The sequence below is a fragment of the Protopterus annectens genome, chromosome 1.part1, assembly GCF_019279795.1.
Source record: "Protopterus annectens isolate FY-2018-M chromosome 1.part1, PAN1.0, whole genome shotgun sequence".
Classification (NCBI taxonomy): Eukaryota; Metazoa; Chordata; order Ceratodontiformes; family Protopteridae; genus Protopterus; species Protopterus annectens.
The window spans coordinates 1,893,197,305-1,893,213,426 of record NC_056726.1 but is presented as its reverse complement, the minus strand read 5'-3'; the positions used below and the strand labels follow the sequence as shown (position 1 = coordinate 1,893,213,426).

Sequence of the window (16,122 nt, the reverse complement as noted above, 5' to 3'; positions counted from 1 at the left end):
TGCTAATTTCAAGGAGTCTGCATTTCATAGTAAAAGCATTTTTCCTTAATCAGTTATCTTATGTTTTCTTTTTGTAAGTAATGTAACTTTCTGATTCAGATGAAAATGAGATTCCGTGTTTTATTATTTTAACCTCAGTGCTCTACACATGCAGATTTTTCAGTCTGGAAAATATAGGTCTACCAGTGCATTTCAAACTTTAATCTTCAGTTATCCTTTGACAATAATATATTCTGAAAAATCATTTTGTTGTTTGTGAGTTTTCCTGTAATGTGAATATCTAATTTTAGAAGGGGAAAGAATGAGGTGATTGACCTTGTGCTTAATAGATAGTGTGGATAAAAAGATTTTTGCTGGAGACTTAAATAACATCTTAGAGTGTAAGGAAACTTATTGGCAGTTATACTTGGGTGCTGACAAAACACCTGGGTTGAATGACACAATAAATTTAAAATGTTTTCTGCAGTATAGATAACATTTGTAAAGAAGAACACAACATAATGTGTATATGTATTTTTTTTAATGCATATATTTTTAACATTTTTTTATAACATCATAAACATATACAAAATTATAAAGTTCTTAAAATAATATTTTTTTAAAAAATTTTGTAATTAACGTCATTTCCTGTTGGAACATTCAAAAGAAGAAATTGTATGGAGTGTTAACATTTCTGAAGAAGGTCACGTATTAAAGTGATTGAAAGCGCTAAAAACATTACTCGACTGGCTATTTTTGGTGTTCTAGAGCTCCTTTTAAAGTTTCGTTTGTGCAAGAAAGTTTTTTGACCTTGTGCTTACTAATTTTCTTAGATGTGCCAATCATAAGTATGTTCTACCTCAAGGCATGGGATTTCGGCAAATTGATACACTTACCAGTGTATTCCTTCATTAGAAGAGAACCCTACTAGTAAAATAAATAAATAAATAAATCTTCTAAACTACAAAGCCATTTTATGTATTAATCAACACATCTAAGATAGCATTGCAGACCGTGTAACAGTCCTCATATAAAGTGTAAGTAAATGGAATAATAAGAAGTGTAGTCATGTGATTTGATTTTTCTGTATGAAAGACTCAAGGCATGACAAAAAAATTCTTCCAATCGTTTAAAATCCAACACTTTATTATAATCCCAATGAGAGTAGATTAAGCGCTTCCATCTCTGTCATCTGGGACTTCATCATCTGTCCCAGATGGCAGGGATAAAAACGCTTAATCCACTCTCATTGGAAGTATAATAAAGTGTTGGATTTTATACAATTGGGAGTCCGATTTTCTTGGCTGCAGCGACACTTATCTGATTTAGTTTGTTGTGCTGGTATCGTTTATACTGTGTACATTTATTTTTGAGAAAAACATGCTTTACAGAATGTTAATATCTGTTGTTGAAAATGAGAAACTGCATTTTTGTACCAAGCACTGCCCTTCTGCACAATAAGTAAAATATATCACTCCTGACTGCCTTGCAATAAAGCTTTAACAATTGGAATATGAAAATTAAGTTAACACAATCTTCAAAACAAATAATGCTTTCATTTTTGTTTCAATGTGATTTACTCTACATTTTGCAAGTTTTGCAACAGCATCCAAGTAATCATATTAACAGCCACTGCATCTAAATATGTTACAAATGGCAGAAAACGACACATTTGAAATTCAGTTACTCTCTAGCACTGGTAGGGGCAGACTCAGTCCTGAAAACAACTGAGTAACATTTAAGACTGCCCCTTCTAGTGTATTCCTTTCAACAAAGGACTATTCTTCCCTAAATGATATTCCAGAAAACTTTCTCTATGTGCATGAATTACACCCCTAACTTGGCCCAGGAAAGAGGGGTGATATGAAAGGAAGGCAGACATATGCACCTGCCACTATACTCCCTTCACAAGGGGATGTCAGACCAAAGTACCTTCCAGACATAACCAACTGAGGTCATACACTCCTATCAATCCTATCCATTCACCGAGGGAAGGGAAGGATAGGGAGAGAATGTCCACAACAGTTTCATCCGAGAAAGAGGCCAATGCCAACTCAAACCATTCCATACAATTTTCCTCAAAACCCCCTTCCCGTAATGACTTCACTTCTGTCCAACCTTTAATTTTCTTCTTCTTCTCTCTCTCTCTCTCTCACAGCACAAACCACAATTTTATGTTGCTCACTTGACTGAGACCAAAATTAATAAAGTGCAGAGACAAAGTAGTGTGGGCCACAAATTGTCTCTACCAACACATGTGCTACTTAATATTTAGAAAATATATTTTATTTGTATTGTCTCCCCTTTTCACTTTTTTCAGGACTTATTTTCATACTGCATTATATTCAGTGTTTTGAAATGAATATCTCACATTGCCAAACTAATAAGTTTTACAGTTTTTCCTCGTAAGGCAGACATGCCCAAAGTTGTCTGAATTAAAGGCTGTATCTGGTTTATGCTCCAAGCTTCTTACATACAAGAGATTCACGAGCTGTCAAATCGAAATTGTTTTCTGTATAAATAGTCAAAAGATTTAGTCTGCACATACTTTATTTACCTTGTTTAATTCAGTAGCTGATGGATGTAGAGCTATGACATAGATGAGACCCTCAAATAATAGTTTCCTTCTAACCACAGGCTTAGGTGACTATACCTGTTGTTGAAATAATTCTGTTTTTCACACATGTAGTACAAACTAATTTTGCAAATGAGATCTTTCTAACCTAAAACTAAAATTTGAAAATTTGAAAATGTGGGTGATGTGGATAGTTATTAAAAATAAGTTATTTGTAATTTTTCTTAGTTTTTGTGTCTAAAATGAATCTTGCCAGTTCAAGATAATCTACCCTTATAACCATGGATGCCGAATTTTATGACATGCTGATGAAAGGCAATAAGACATGAACATTCAAAGTATCTGAAGAGGAAAATAACATATGATTTGTTTTTAAATGCCCACTCTTCTACATCAATACAAAAACAGCAGGCACCACACATCAAAGAACTGCAATGAAACATGATATTCTGAGATCTGAACTGTTAAAATGGCAGAAGTTATTAAAATTGAATAAGATTTTGCCCATTGCCATGGGCTTCAACATATCGCATACTCAAAACTTCTGATTTAATGTTCATTTTATGCTTGTTTAGTCAACTGAATCCTCTTGAGGACCTGTGTACATATGCATAATGTTGACTTCTATGACTCCATAAAATGGACTTTAATGAATCATTTGATTTGTACGATGCCATAAATAAATCATGCAAGACCTTCTCTGCTTTGCTTTTATATATACAACAATATCTGACAAGCTATATCTAATTGTATAAATACAAAATCATGTTTTTAGTTTTCAGTGCCTCCCTTATCTTATTCTAGGCTATGGAAAGGATGGAGGCTATCCTATTGAGAAATGAACATAATGCAGAGATCTAATCCTGCAATGGGACACCAGTCCATCACAGGACGTACACATACTCACATTGCTCAGATGCCTATTACGAACATAGATCAGTACCAATTCCTCTTCCTGCACATCTGTCTGATTCTCAGTCCTACAGCAGGCTAGTGAATGCTGACTGACTCACACCAAGGACTGCATCTTAAAGTTACTTAGCAGGTCATAGTTGGAACCTTGTGTACTAAACTGGCAGACAGGATCAATTCATTACCTGTGTTTTAGCAGCAAGAGTGTGTATATTAGAGTTATTATTTGTTATCTTAGTAAAGAGAAATAAAATGTCATTTTGCCATCAGAAGCTAGTTAGATGATGCATTTTTTGTCTCTAAGGGGAATTTTGCACATTTTTCGTGATGCCTTCCTCAAGGCAGGAATGTGATTTTTTAGCTGGTGCTCTGTAGCTCTCTCTCTCTCTCTCTCTCTCTTTTTCTATACATGTACCTGTATATGTGTATGTATGGGTCTACCTGAAAACACCGACATGCACAAACACAGACAACGAGATAACCGATGGCCTACAGGGCAGTCTTCGACTCTGCCCTGATGGAAATGCTGCACATCCACAAGTCAAATAACACAAGAGTCACTCACTCTAAGGATCTTAACTTAGCCTGTGACATAAACAGAACATACTGAAGAAACAGATATATCTTCCAGAGATCATCGCTGCTCTGGAATAAACTACCAGTTCACATCAAGCAGAGCTCCATACTGACCCTATTCAAGTGCAACCTAGACAAATGGATGGGAGACTGCAAATTCACCCCGAGGGTGGCACCCATGTCCCTGATTGACAAGGGTGGTAGGTGTTGATCATAGTCTCGTTCTGTGAAGAATGTCCATCTAACCAAGGAAAATTGGGAAAACTTGGGATTATCATTGCTAGGGTTGTAAGGGCTCTAGGTCTGCTAGCCTATTAACCTCCTATGAACCTATATGCATATGTATATATAGATAGCACTGTGTAGTAGAAAGTATTGTCTTGTGGTTTTTAATTATTTATTATTAAATATTTAAAAACCTTTTAACCGTGGCTGTTATGCAGCTATTTTTGAAAAGGACTGAAGGACCTTCACTCAACCTCCCCAGTAGAAAAATGTTAAGTAATCCCACAGAGAATAACAAATGCAAAAATAGCTGCATCCTGACGTACATGTACCTGTATATGTGTATGTATGGGTCTACCTGAAAACACCAACATGCACAAACACAGACAACGAGATAACCGATGGCCTACAGGGCAGTCTTCGACTCTGCATTATGTTCATTTCTCAATAGGATAGCCTCCATTCTTTCCATAGCCTAGACTTTGGATTATCACAGTATCAAAAATATTATTGAAGAAAACTGGGACATTGTCACAGGAAACCCTTTTCTGATTAACATCTTAGATGAAGCCCCATCATTTGTTTATAGGAAGGCCAGGAATATTAGAAGTTTTGTTGAATTTAAAGCTAGACCATGTGAGAAAAGCACTAAAAGATGTGAAACTAATTGTACATTTTGTATATTTATACAGCAAGGTGATAGTTTTTATTGCCCTTATTTAAAGAAGATCATTAAAACCAGTGCAGGGGGTGACTGTAACACTAAAAAAGTAATTTACAGGGCACAGTGCAATGAATGTGATGCATTCTATGTGGGCAAGACTGTAAATAAACTCAAGCGAAGGATTTCATGTCATCTGTCAGAAATCCACTCTGGATGTAAAAATAATGCACTAGCCAAACACCTTTCTCTTCATAAAAGACACACAGGTTTTAAGTTCCAGATCCTGGATCACATAGACATGGGTGATCTTGAAGGAGACATCCCGAATATTTTTGTTTTACTTGGATCACTTGTCTGTGTACTTAATAAAGGATTTTCGACTGGAAACAGATTGCCTGCCTTGCTTGGATTACTTTTGAATACTTAGTAATACTGTAGAATTATATATTTTCTATTATTACTTTTTGACTTGACGAGTTTATGTTCGCTATTTCTACTACTGTTGTCTGATCTGATTAGTATACAATGATTAACTAGAAATATATGGACTGAAAATCTTCCACACAGAGAAGTTTCTTACACTGTTTTGTTTTTAGACCCACTACACTTTAGTGGGTTGTTTTGAGACTTCGGGGATACCACGGAGATTACTTGTTTTTAAACAGTATGAAGCTGACCAAGGGCTCTGAGTACAGTTCCTGACCCCCTTACTCCATGGTAAAGCTGTGACTGTATTATCTAAAATGTCTGACGTTGGATGTTTTGATTATACTGCTGTAAAAGAATGTCTATTAGAGTTTTTTAAGCTAACACCTGAAACTTATTGGAAAAAGTTTCATGAGCATAAACGCAAGGCAGACGGAAGTGTGTGTGAATATGTTGCTGAATTGAGCACTTATTTCCATAGGTGGGTGAGTGGATGTCAGGTCACCACTTTTTAAGGGCTGGCAGACAGTTTGGTGAGGGAACAAGCCCTTAGCACTTTACCTGAGGCCATGAGGATCTGGTTAGCTGATAGACAATGTGCTACTTCTTATGAGTTGGGGAAGAAGGGAGACCTATACCTGGCAAGCAGGGCATCCCTGCACAGGAAGGAGACCCCCAGTACTGCTCATGGGTCTAAAGGAACCCATGGTGGGCAGCAAAGACTGCCACAACAGAATCTGTCAGTAGCAGGGGAAGCCACTAGTCCAGGTACATGTCCAGGAGCTAGAGTTAAATGTTTTGAATGCAATCAGTGGAGCATGTTGCATACAGGTGTCCATGGAGGCAAGGTGGGGAACAAAAGGTGAGGGATACAGTAAGTGAGAAAGACAAAATGCCAATAGTAGGTTGTCTTGAAACAACAGGAGTACCAAACTACCATACTGCAAATGTCCTGAGAGGGAAGGATTTGGATGAGGCAGTACCATGTGCTTATGCAGTTACACGCAGTCAGGCTAGGAGACAAGCATGTGGGTCTGGTAGCCTGGGGAGACCCAGAAAGACTGCATACTTGCAGGCAGAACTGGTGAGGTGGTTACTTCAGGGAGGGAGCTACTCTGTAGCAGTGAAACTGAAGGGGAGCCACAGCTGCTTGTGGGTACTGATGTTCCCTTGGACAAAGTGACTGCAAAGGTAGAGGTGAGTAGTAGTACCCAGGCTGACAGTGAGGCACCACTGTCATAGGATGCCAGACTTCCTGTGGAAGGGGAGCTGAGAAGGGTTACGAGGAGAGAGTTGAGACAGGCTCAGCTCTCCAACCCTACACTGCAAGGCCTGAGGCAGGTAGCTAGGGAGGCACCTGATTCTCAAGGAAAGGGGGAATCTGTATATTGGGACAATGGGTTACTATACAGAGAGTGGATTCCTGAAGGAGGGCTAGAAGATGAGAGAGTACAGCATTTGGTAATGCCTAGAGCCTGCCATCTTGCACTTCTAGCCATAGCCCATAATATTCCCTTTGCAGGTCATATGGGCATAAAACGTACAAAGATGAGTATTATGCAGAACTTCTATTGGCCTGGAATTTCCACAAATGTAACAAGAGTACTGCAGGATCTGTGAGCAGTGCCAAAAGATAGGCAAGGCAGGAGACAAGGTGAGAGCTCTTTTGATGCCTTTGCCTGTGATTAAGGAGCCATTTCAGAGGGTAGCTATGGATATTGTGGGTCCTCTGAGTACCCCAAGTTCCACAGGGAAAAAAGTATATCCTTGTGGTAGTGGTTTATCCTACATGATACCCTGAGGCAGTGGATTTGTCCTCCACTGAGGCGGAGAAGGTGGCAAATACTGTGTTAGAGATTTTCAGCAGGGTAGGTTACCCAAAAGAAATACTGACTGAGAGAGGTGCCAATTTCACATCAGTCCTGCTGGCTTGTCTGTGGAAGTCCTGTGGGGTGAAGCAAATGAAGACCACTGCCTACCATCCCCAGACTAATGGTCTTGTTGAGAGGTTAAACTCTACAATCAAGTCCATGTTACGGGCATTTGCAGATGAGTTTAAGAGGGAGTGGGACAAATATTTGCCCCATCTGTTTGCTTACAGAGAAGTTCTCCAGGAACAGGTTTTTCACCCTTTGAGTTGCTGTATGGGCTTAGGGTGAGGGGACCTGTAGATTTAATTTGAGATGAGTGGGAAGGTGAGTGCGAGTCTCACAAGGAGTCTGTTGTGGCATACGTCCTAATCCTCAAGACAAGGCTCAGGGAACTCGTGTGCTTGGCCCAGGAGAACCTGGCAGAAGCCCAATAGAAAAAGGTGTGGTATGACAGGAATACTCGAGCTAGAAAGTATACTTTGAGGCAGCAGGTAATGATTCTCATTCCTGTCAGACACAGCAAGCTGCAAGCAGCTTGGGAGGGACCCTACAAGGTGGTAAGAAAGGTAAGTGATGTTAACCTGATGGCCTTTGATACCACCCCCCACTCTGGAATCATAGATAAACTTACTAAGCTGGGCATTAATCCCTACGTCACCCAATGGGTTGCTAACTGGCTTACTGATAGAACCCACACTGTAAAAGTAGCCGACTCCAAATCCTGCTCCAGACAAGTGACAAATGGAGTACCTCAGGGTTCAGTCCCGGGACCGTTCTTGTTCGGCATCTACTTCTCTGAAGTACAGGCCAACACTAAGGGACTCTGGCTAACAAAGTTCACAGATGACTGCAAACTGGGAGCCATTATTGAATCCCCAAAAGATGTGGATACTCTACAAAAGGGCCTTACAGAAACAGATGCTTGGTGCCAGAGCCATGGGCTCAAGCTCAATACCAAGAAATGTATAGTTATCCCCTTTGGGAAAAAACATATACCCGTGAATTATTATATAGGTGGCAGTATGCTAAACACCGAAAGTGTTATAAGAGACTTAGGGACACAGGTGGACAGTGGTCTCACCTTCGATAACCACATCACCACAACAGTCAGGAAATCCTTCTATGTGCCACATCTCATCATTAAGGGCTTTTCATCCAGAAAAAAGGAGGTCATTGTCCCACTGTACTCAACCCTCATTAGACCCATTATAGAATACAATGCCCTGTTTGGTATGTACCTCTCAAGACAACTGCAACAACTGGAAAGGCCACAGAAATACCTCACTAAAAGAAACACAGGCCTAAAGCAGATGCCCTATGCTGACCGCCTTAAAAACTCCAGCTATACTCTGTCACATATTGTCTACTCAGAGGTGATCTCTGCTTAACATACAAGGCCATGTCAAACCCAGAGCTGTTGGACATGCTACAATTAAAGAAATCCCAATCCCTCAGAGCCACACGCTCCAGGGATCTAAACCTTGTCATCACAATAAACAAAACATGCTGGAGGGATAGGTTCCTGCCCCAGAGACTCCCCAGACTCTGGAATAGATTGCCCATACATCTCAAGCAGAGTGCCTCTTTGGCCCTCTTCAAAAGGAACCTTGATGATTGGATGGGAGAAAGGAAATTCACTCCTGGGATCACATCAGTTGCCCTGCTAGACAGGGGTCCAGGGAAGTAAATAGTGTGGGAAGAAATAGCCAGAGAATTGTTATGGCTAGGCTTGTATAGGCCCTAGGGCTGATAGCCTAGTACCAACCTATGAACCTATGACCCTATGAACCTATGAACTACATGGTGGAACTGCTAGGCAGAAAGCAAGGGCACAAATTGTACCATGCTAACATGATGAAACCTTGCCATGATAGGGAGGCCCTTGTGCTGAGCATTTGCAGTGAATTGCAGGAGGGGTCTGAGGGTGATCTGGGGACTGATCTCCTCAGTGAGGCTCAGGCTGACATCTCAGTGAAAGGGGTAGCAATGTTCCAGCAGCTATCTCCTACCCAGGTTCAAGAAATCCAAGCAGTGTTGCAGGAATTTGGAGACATGTTCACTGGGAAACCAGGGTACATCTACCTGGTGCAGCACCAGGTGGATACAAGACCCCAAAGGCCTATTAGGCAGTCCCCTTATAGAGTATCTGAGAGAGTCAAACAGACTCTGAGAGAGGAGGTACAGGAGATGTTGGAACTAGGGGTGATTCAAGAGTCCAACAGTTCCTGGGTCTCCCCAGTGGTGCTGGTGCCAAAGAAGGATGTCAGTACTAGGTTCTATGTGGACTACAGGAAATTAAATAGTCAAAAAGAGTCAGATGCTTACCCCATGCCTAGGACAGATGAGGCCCTTGAGCAGCTGGGTATGGCTAAGTGTCTTACAATCATTGATCTTACCAAGGGATACTGGCAGGTGCACTTGACTCCCAGTGGTAGAGAGAAGTCAACCTTTGTGACTCCTTTTGGCTTGTATGAGTTCACAAAGATGCCCTTTGAGATGAAGAATGCCCCAGCAACTTTCCAGAGGCTGGTAGATCATATCCTAGCAGAAGCAGGAGGGTTTGGCATTGCTTACTAGATGATATTGCCATCTCTTAGCCACTCCTGACCAGATCGCCTTCAGCATGTCAGGGAGGTGCTGGGCAAACTACAGAGGGCAGGTTTGACCAGTAAGCTGAGCAAATGTCAGGTGGGTAGGGCGTAGGTCTTCTATCTAGGACATAAAATGGGGAGTGGTAAGATAAGGCCAGAACCTGCAAACGTGGAAGCCATTCAGGCATGCCCTGCACCTGTTACTAAAAAGTGGGTGATGACATTTTAGGGACAGCAGGGTACTGCAGAAAGTTAGTTTCTAGTTAAAGTACCAGAGCTGCTCCCCTCACAGACCTGACAAGAAAGAACAGGCCAGATAAGGTATTGTGGACCCCAGCATGTGAGCAGGCATTCCAGAAGCTGAAAGAAGCTTTGGGAGGCTCCCCTGTGTTAGCCAGTCCAGTTTACAGCAAATAATTTGTTGTGCAGGTGGATGCTTCAAACCATTGGGTGGGGGCTGTACTTAGGTAGATTTCTTCAGAGGGGGAAGAGCACCCAGTGGTTTATCTCAGTCATAGTCTCCAACCCAGGGAAGAATGCTATGCAGGTCTAGAAAAGGAATGTCTAGCCATAGTGTGGGCAAGCAGAAACTTCAGCCTTATCTGTATGGAAGGAAATTCACTGTTATGACAGATCACAACCCCCTAACATGGTTAAACAGAGCCAGCCAACAAAATGCCAAGTTGCTAAGATGGAGCCTAGAGTTGCAAGCATATGATATGTCAGTGCAGCACTGCAGTGGGAGTAGCAATGCCAGTGCAGATGGGCTCTCAAGACAGGGAATGGGGTAAGTTTACTCAGATAGACCTGACCCCCTCAAGCAGCATTTATCAAGGGTCATTTGAAAAACTAGCTTGAGTTCTCTGGGGGAGAGAACTGTGAAGGCTGCCAACCTAGCCAGATAGGATTTTACACACAATTCTGTCATTTGTACATATGAGTGTTGAATTACAGACTTGTTTTCTTAAATGAAAGAGTATGCTGTGAAATGTTGAACTTAAAACAATGTAGCAGCATTGCCCTCTGATGTAAAGAAAGCTAAGTCAAGCATTTCTTATCTGTCCTTTGAACTTGAAATTATTTCATGTGTGTCCCTTTGAAGTTTGAATTTGGAGTCGATGAGTCTGGAGTGAAGTATTCTGCCTATTGTTTTAACTTAAGGAATAATTACTAAAGTTTACATGTGGAATGTCTTTTATTGATGTAGTTTTCTGCAGGTGCAAGATAACAATTATATAGTATCTGTTAGCCTGGGAATACCAGGAAAGTGTGAAATGATGTAATGGGAATCAGGACTGAAAATAGCAATTTAAACAGAGAGAATCAGAAGGCATTAAGCATTTTTGTCTTGAACATCCAACTCACAGCACTGTCTTGTACATGTGTAAGTTATGTTAGACTTGTGCTTTCTTTTAGAAATAGCTAGGAACCAGAAAGATTAGACTAAGTGTTTTCTGTGATGTCAGAACTGTACTGCCGATTTATTTTAAGTATTTCTGTGTGATCTCTGAACTCTTGACTAGCACTGTGTAGTAGAAAGCATTGTCTTGTGGTTTTAATTATTTATTATTAAATATTTTAAAACCTTTTAACTGTAGCTGTTTTGTGTACAGATAATTTAAGCTCCAGAGTACATTGCATATTTATAGAGCTTACTGTCCAAGTCACTCTAAATGAGCATTAACTGTTTAGTCACAACTACCAATTGGATAATAATATTGCACAGTAATAACTGGACACCCTTTTAAGGGCCTTTGAGTAGTTGATAAGTATTAGTGGGTGGTAGCAAGTGAAACTACCGTATAGTCTGGGAGAAAGGGGCACAGCTGGAGAAACTGTGCCAGCCTTCTCCAGGAGTGTCTGTGTGGTTGTATAAACTCTTCTCAAAGTGCATGAGTGTATGTGTGTGTGTGTGTGTGTGTGTGTGTGTGTGTGTGTGTGTGTGTGTGTGTGTGTGTGTGTGTGTGTGTGTGTGTGTGTGTGTGTGTGTGTGTGTGTGTGTGTGTGTGTGTGTGTGTGTGTGTGTGTGTGTGTTTGTGTGTGTCAGCTACTTTTTGCAGGGACATGAAGCACTGGTTGGACAGAGAGGGTCCTAGAGGTTTTAGCTTGCCCACTAGGCTGAGATATGGACCCAATAGCTGTGCCAGTGGGGAGTCTTATTGGGGACCTGGAGAGCAAGGTAGCAACCAGCCCCAGACTGACTGTGATCTCTGTGTGCTGTTAAGGGAAATTGCACAGATGCAATCTTCTGAAAGTCCAGTAAGACTTTCATGTCTCCTTATCATTCCATTTCTTTATGATATACAGAGTTCAACACTTGTCTTTCCTCAAAGCCTGGGACACCAAAATTTCTTAGTCATTCCATCATGGATGGCACTTCTCCTACAGATGCTGGCATTGAGTCTTACAATGTCATAATCAATGCCACAATTCATATCAGGGGTTGACCTTCAGACTTCAATATCATTGTTTACTGTCTCGACCCCAGCGTTAAAGTTTTGAACTGCAGTCCCACTACAAAGTCTACTAGCCTTGATGCTGTTAATAGACTCAGGTGTCAGGTTTAGGCATTTAGTGCCATTTCTGGAGCCACTGTTATTGATTACTGGGTTCCCTTCAAAATCTCAAAATCCTGAAACCTCGAAATTCAAATGGTGGAGACCATATGATCATAGTTTCAGAATTTCAGAATTATGAATGGAGATCTACAAAACAGGAGATTTCCCTTTTCCTTGCTGTAGTGTGATCTCGGAGTTGGTATATTTAAGTAGTGGGTGTGTGGGGGTACAGGGGCTTGCCCCCACCTTCAGAAACATTTAAATTGTTTATTTTTTTGCTTTCAAATTTTGATATTCCAAAACATCGATCATATGGTCTCGATCATATAACATTCGATGTTTCGGAATTTTGAGATTGTGAAGTGAATCCCAAAAAAAAAAAAAAAAAAAAAAAAAAAAAAACAACAATTTAAAAGTTCCTGCAAAAGTTAAAACTAAAAGTATAGTTTTTGAATTGCGCCATCTTGAGTTTGATTTATACCATGACATCAGTCTTAATACCAATTCAGCGATTATCATTGCTATAATACCCACCTTATGTTGCTTCCAGCTATAATACAGGCATCCACTTACACATCAGGAATACCTTCCAATGGGCACATTGCTAGGGCTGAGAAGAGCACTTTTGTTTAACATCAAAGATTGAAACAATATGAAGTTTATAAATGTTAATTGTTCCCTTACGTAGGAATGGGGTCCATTCCCATTATGGTATTAGAAACCCAAAAGACTTGGAGAAATTAAACCATGAGATGAAGGCTTTGAAAAATATCATGCATGACAGGTACAGGACGTAACACAACTCTAAAACCTAGCTTGAGCTGAAAAAACAGTGTTCTTACTTATATTCATAGAGTCGTCCTGTGAAGAGTCATAGAAATGCTGCATGAAAAGGGAAAGACATGGATTTTCTAAGTAATCACCCATATCTGACATCAAGAGTGAGGAAGATACTGGCTCCCCTGTTTCCCACTAATGATCTCCAATTTGTAGAAGATTTAGATATGATACTACAGAAGGTGGGTTGACTCGCTAACCCTTTATCTTCTATACTTAGCTCATCGCAGCAACCTTCTAAGCAATCCCTCTGTTGACAGATATTTTAAAATAAGCTACCAATAACACATTGCAGAATATGGATACTGTAGCTCCAGTATCACAGAAAGTCAATAACAGTTTGCATCTTCCTCCAGACTGGAGCTGTTTGTCAGAGACACCTAAAAAATATACCTGGTATTTGGTAACTGCTCTCAAGATAACATCTGCACCTCAGACCTTAGTGATCCAGCTGCCAAATAAGTTATCCAGAAAGGTAGAACAGTTAGGAAAGGATGCATTTGTATTCTCCACTTTTGCTTTGAAGACACACAACAAGCTGTTCCATATAATAGATTTCCAGAGACATATCAGATTAAATATTCTACACCGCCATCATCCTGCCACTAGATGGACTGGTAAAGGATAAATTGTTTTTTTCCTGTTGTCAGTGGTATCAACAATGATAAATGTCATGGTGTTTGTTTCTTACAATGTCCTGTAGTGTTCTGCCTGGCCACATGATCAAGAATAGCAATTTACCCGTATATGTGGCAATGTATTACCCACTTTACATAGGACACTAAAGTGACCTTTATAAACTAATCTTTTTAAAACAAGACTTTATTTTTGACTTAAAATAAACTCATACCTAGACTGTATGATGAAAGAAGGAAAGATCTTCATTTCTTCTTGTGTTAAATTTTAGCCACCCCAGTGCTGCCCATTATCAAAGAAACAGAGGAATCATAATCACATATGGTTTATATGAGGGTAACAACTACATAACAGCAGTCTGAAAAGAATCCTAGTTCTCAAGACAATCTTGGAAGATGTCTCCAGTCCAGAAGGCGCAGTTTTGGCAAGCATCAAGAAGCTCCCCTGCAATGGATGAACAGCGGCAGCCTTGTGTGCTTGCCCAACTTTTCCACTGTGGACATTGTCAATGGTCTTGTGCTCCTCTATCTGTTGACATGGAAGTCCATAACCAAAGATGGGTTGGTCAGGAATGTTATAACCAGAGTTATAATATTGTCCTCCTCCTGAATTCTGTTTCCCTGCCCCTAACTATGTTAAATGGACAATATAATCACTGAAAAAAGCAAAGAAGGTAGAACTAAACCTTTCAGACAAAATGGGATTTCAAGAAGTCCCACCATACATGAAAATGTCAGGGATTTGCTCCATTTTGTTTTCAGTATGAAGATAATTGACCGCAGGCATTATTATTATATCCAAATGGCCTAAATATTTTCATCCTGAAAGAAACCTTTACATGACATCCATGCACACCTTTTCTTCCAGCATGTGTGTATATATATATCAAACATATACGGGAATCAGGAGGTGTCTGCACTTCTAAACTCGAAGCTAGTAAAATCACAACTACAACCTGCACAGCTGATGACATACATAGACTGCAGTCTAGCTAACATATAATTCAGACCAGAATTTATTTCATAAAGAATCTAGTCACTTCAAGCCAAAGTTTCTTCTCTTCCCACATCAGTGAAGTCCACCTTTGTGTTTTGTTGGCAGCTCTTACAATCTTAACCATGCTAGATGCCACATGAGAATTTTATAGTGGACTGTATGGGTCTGTTTTCCCGGATATGGCTCCTTTATTTCACCAGATACAGATCTGTTCATTTCACTTATTGTGGTGCATATCTCTGGTCAGTTTCTACTCTGGCAAATAGGCATGTTCTTCCATTTGTAACACTGCAAAATAATATTATCAATTGTTTTCTCTTCCTTTGATTTCTGGATTGTCTTGCTTGCATGTTTGAATCTTGAAGTCAATTTGACCACTAATTTTCGCATTCAGAAGGAAGTAAATTAAAGTGTTTTAGCCTATTAAAGGTATATATAATCCACCTGAAAAGATGTTTCTTGCAGAGAGGGTCACTGTGAGATGCAGTCCCTCTTTCTGACTCATACTTTGAACCAGAAAGATTGTTGCTGCCTCTCCTTGAGTCTGCAGATTCAGCATATTTAAAGTTTCTTACATATATGACCATTTTCCTGATAAGGATTACATCAGGTAGAAGACATTTAAAATTGCAAACTGTGTTGCTGCTGCCCCTTCAGAATGTCATCTTTTTATGACTAATGTGGTCACTGGATGAAATCGTAACTTAGACCTGCACATACGTATCTTCTTTTTGCATTATTTACATTTTAGGAACTTCTTGCTGTATTGCATGTATGTGCACATCAGATGAGATATTATGTAACTAAACTAGGTCTATACAGAAGTACAATGAAACTTTTTTTCTGTTTTGTAGCAATAGAATGTACTTCAAAGTTTCAGAGATAACTTTTAACCAAATGACTTTTAGAAGATGTCAAATTTTACTCCTTGAAATACAATATGCCTACCCCACCTTATCAACAACTACTAAGCCTTATTATACACGTGTCTTATTTACTTAAGAAGCATTTTCAAAAATGTAGATCCTGATGACCATTTTGCGGAGTTATTTGGCCATATCTCAGACCATTTCCAAGAACATTACAAGTAGGGTGTGATATACACATGCAGATCTTCCTTTAGCGCAACCATTATCATGGAAACCACCCAATAAGACTAGCTTGGGACTCTGACCTCCTTATCATAATGCTAGCTTTGGAAGAGGAAGGTCATTCTCATTAACATTCCCACCTACATTTCCAACACCTCAATAAGAATGTGTTTTTTGTCTTACAT

The 16,122-nt window shown here is 39.9% G+C and overlaps 1 protein-coding gene across 1 annotated transcript in view; it reads left to right on the top strand.

Moving 5' to 3' along the window:
• Positions 1–16,122, top strand: part of PTPRU (protein tyrosine phosphatase receptor type U) — a 4,710,560-nt gene that overhangs the window by 3,288,078 nt on the left and 1,406,360 nt on the right. The gene's annotated exons all lie outside the window — the stretch shown is intronic.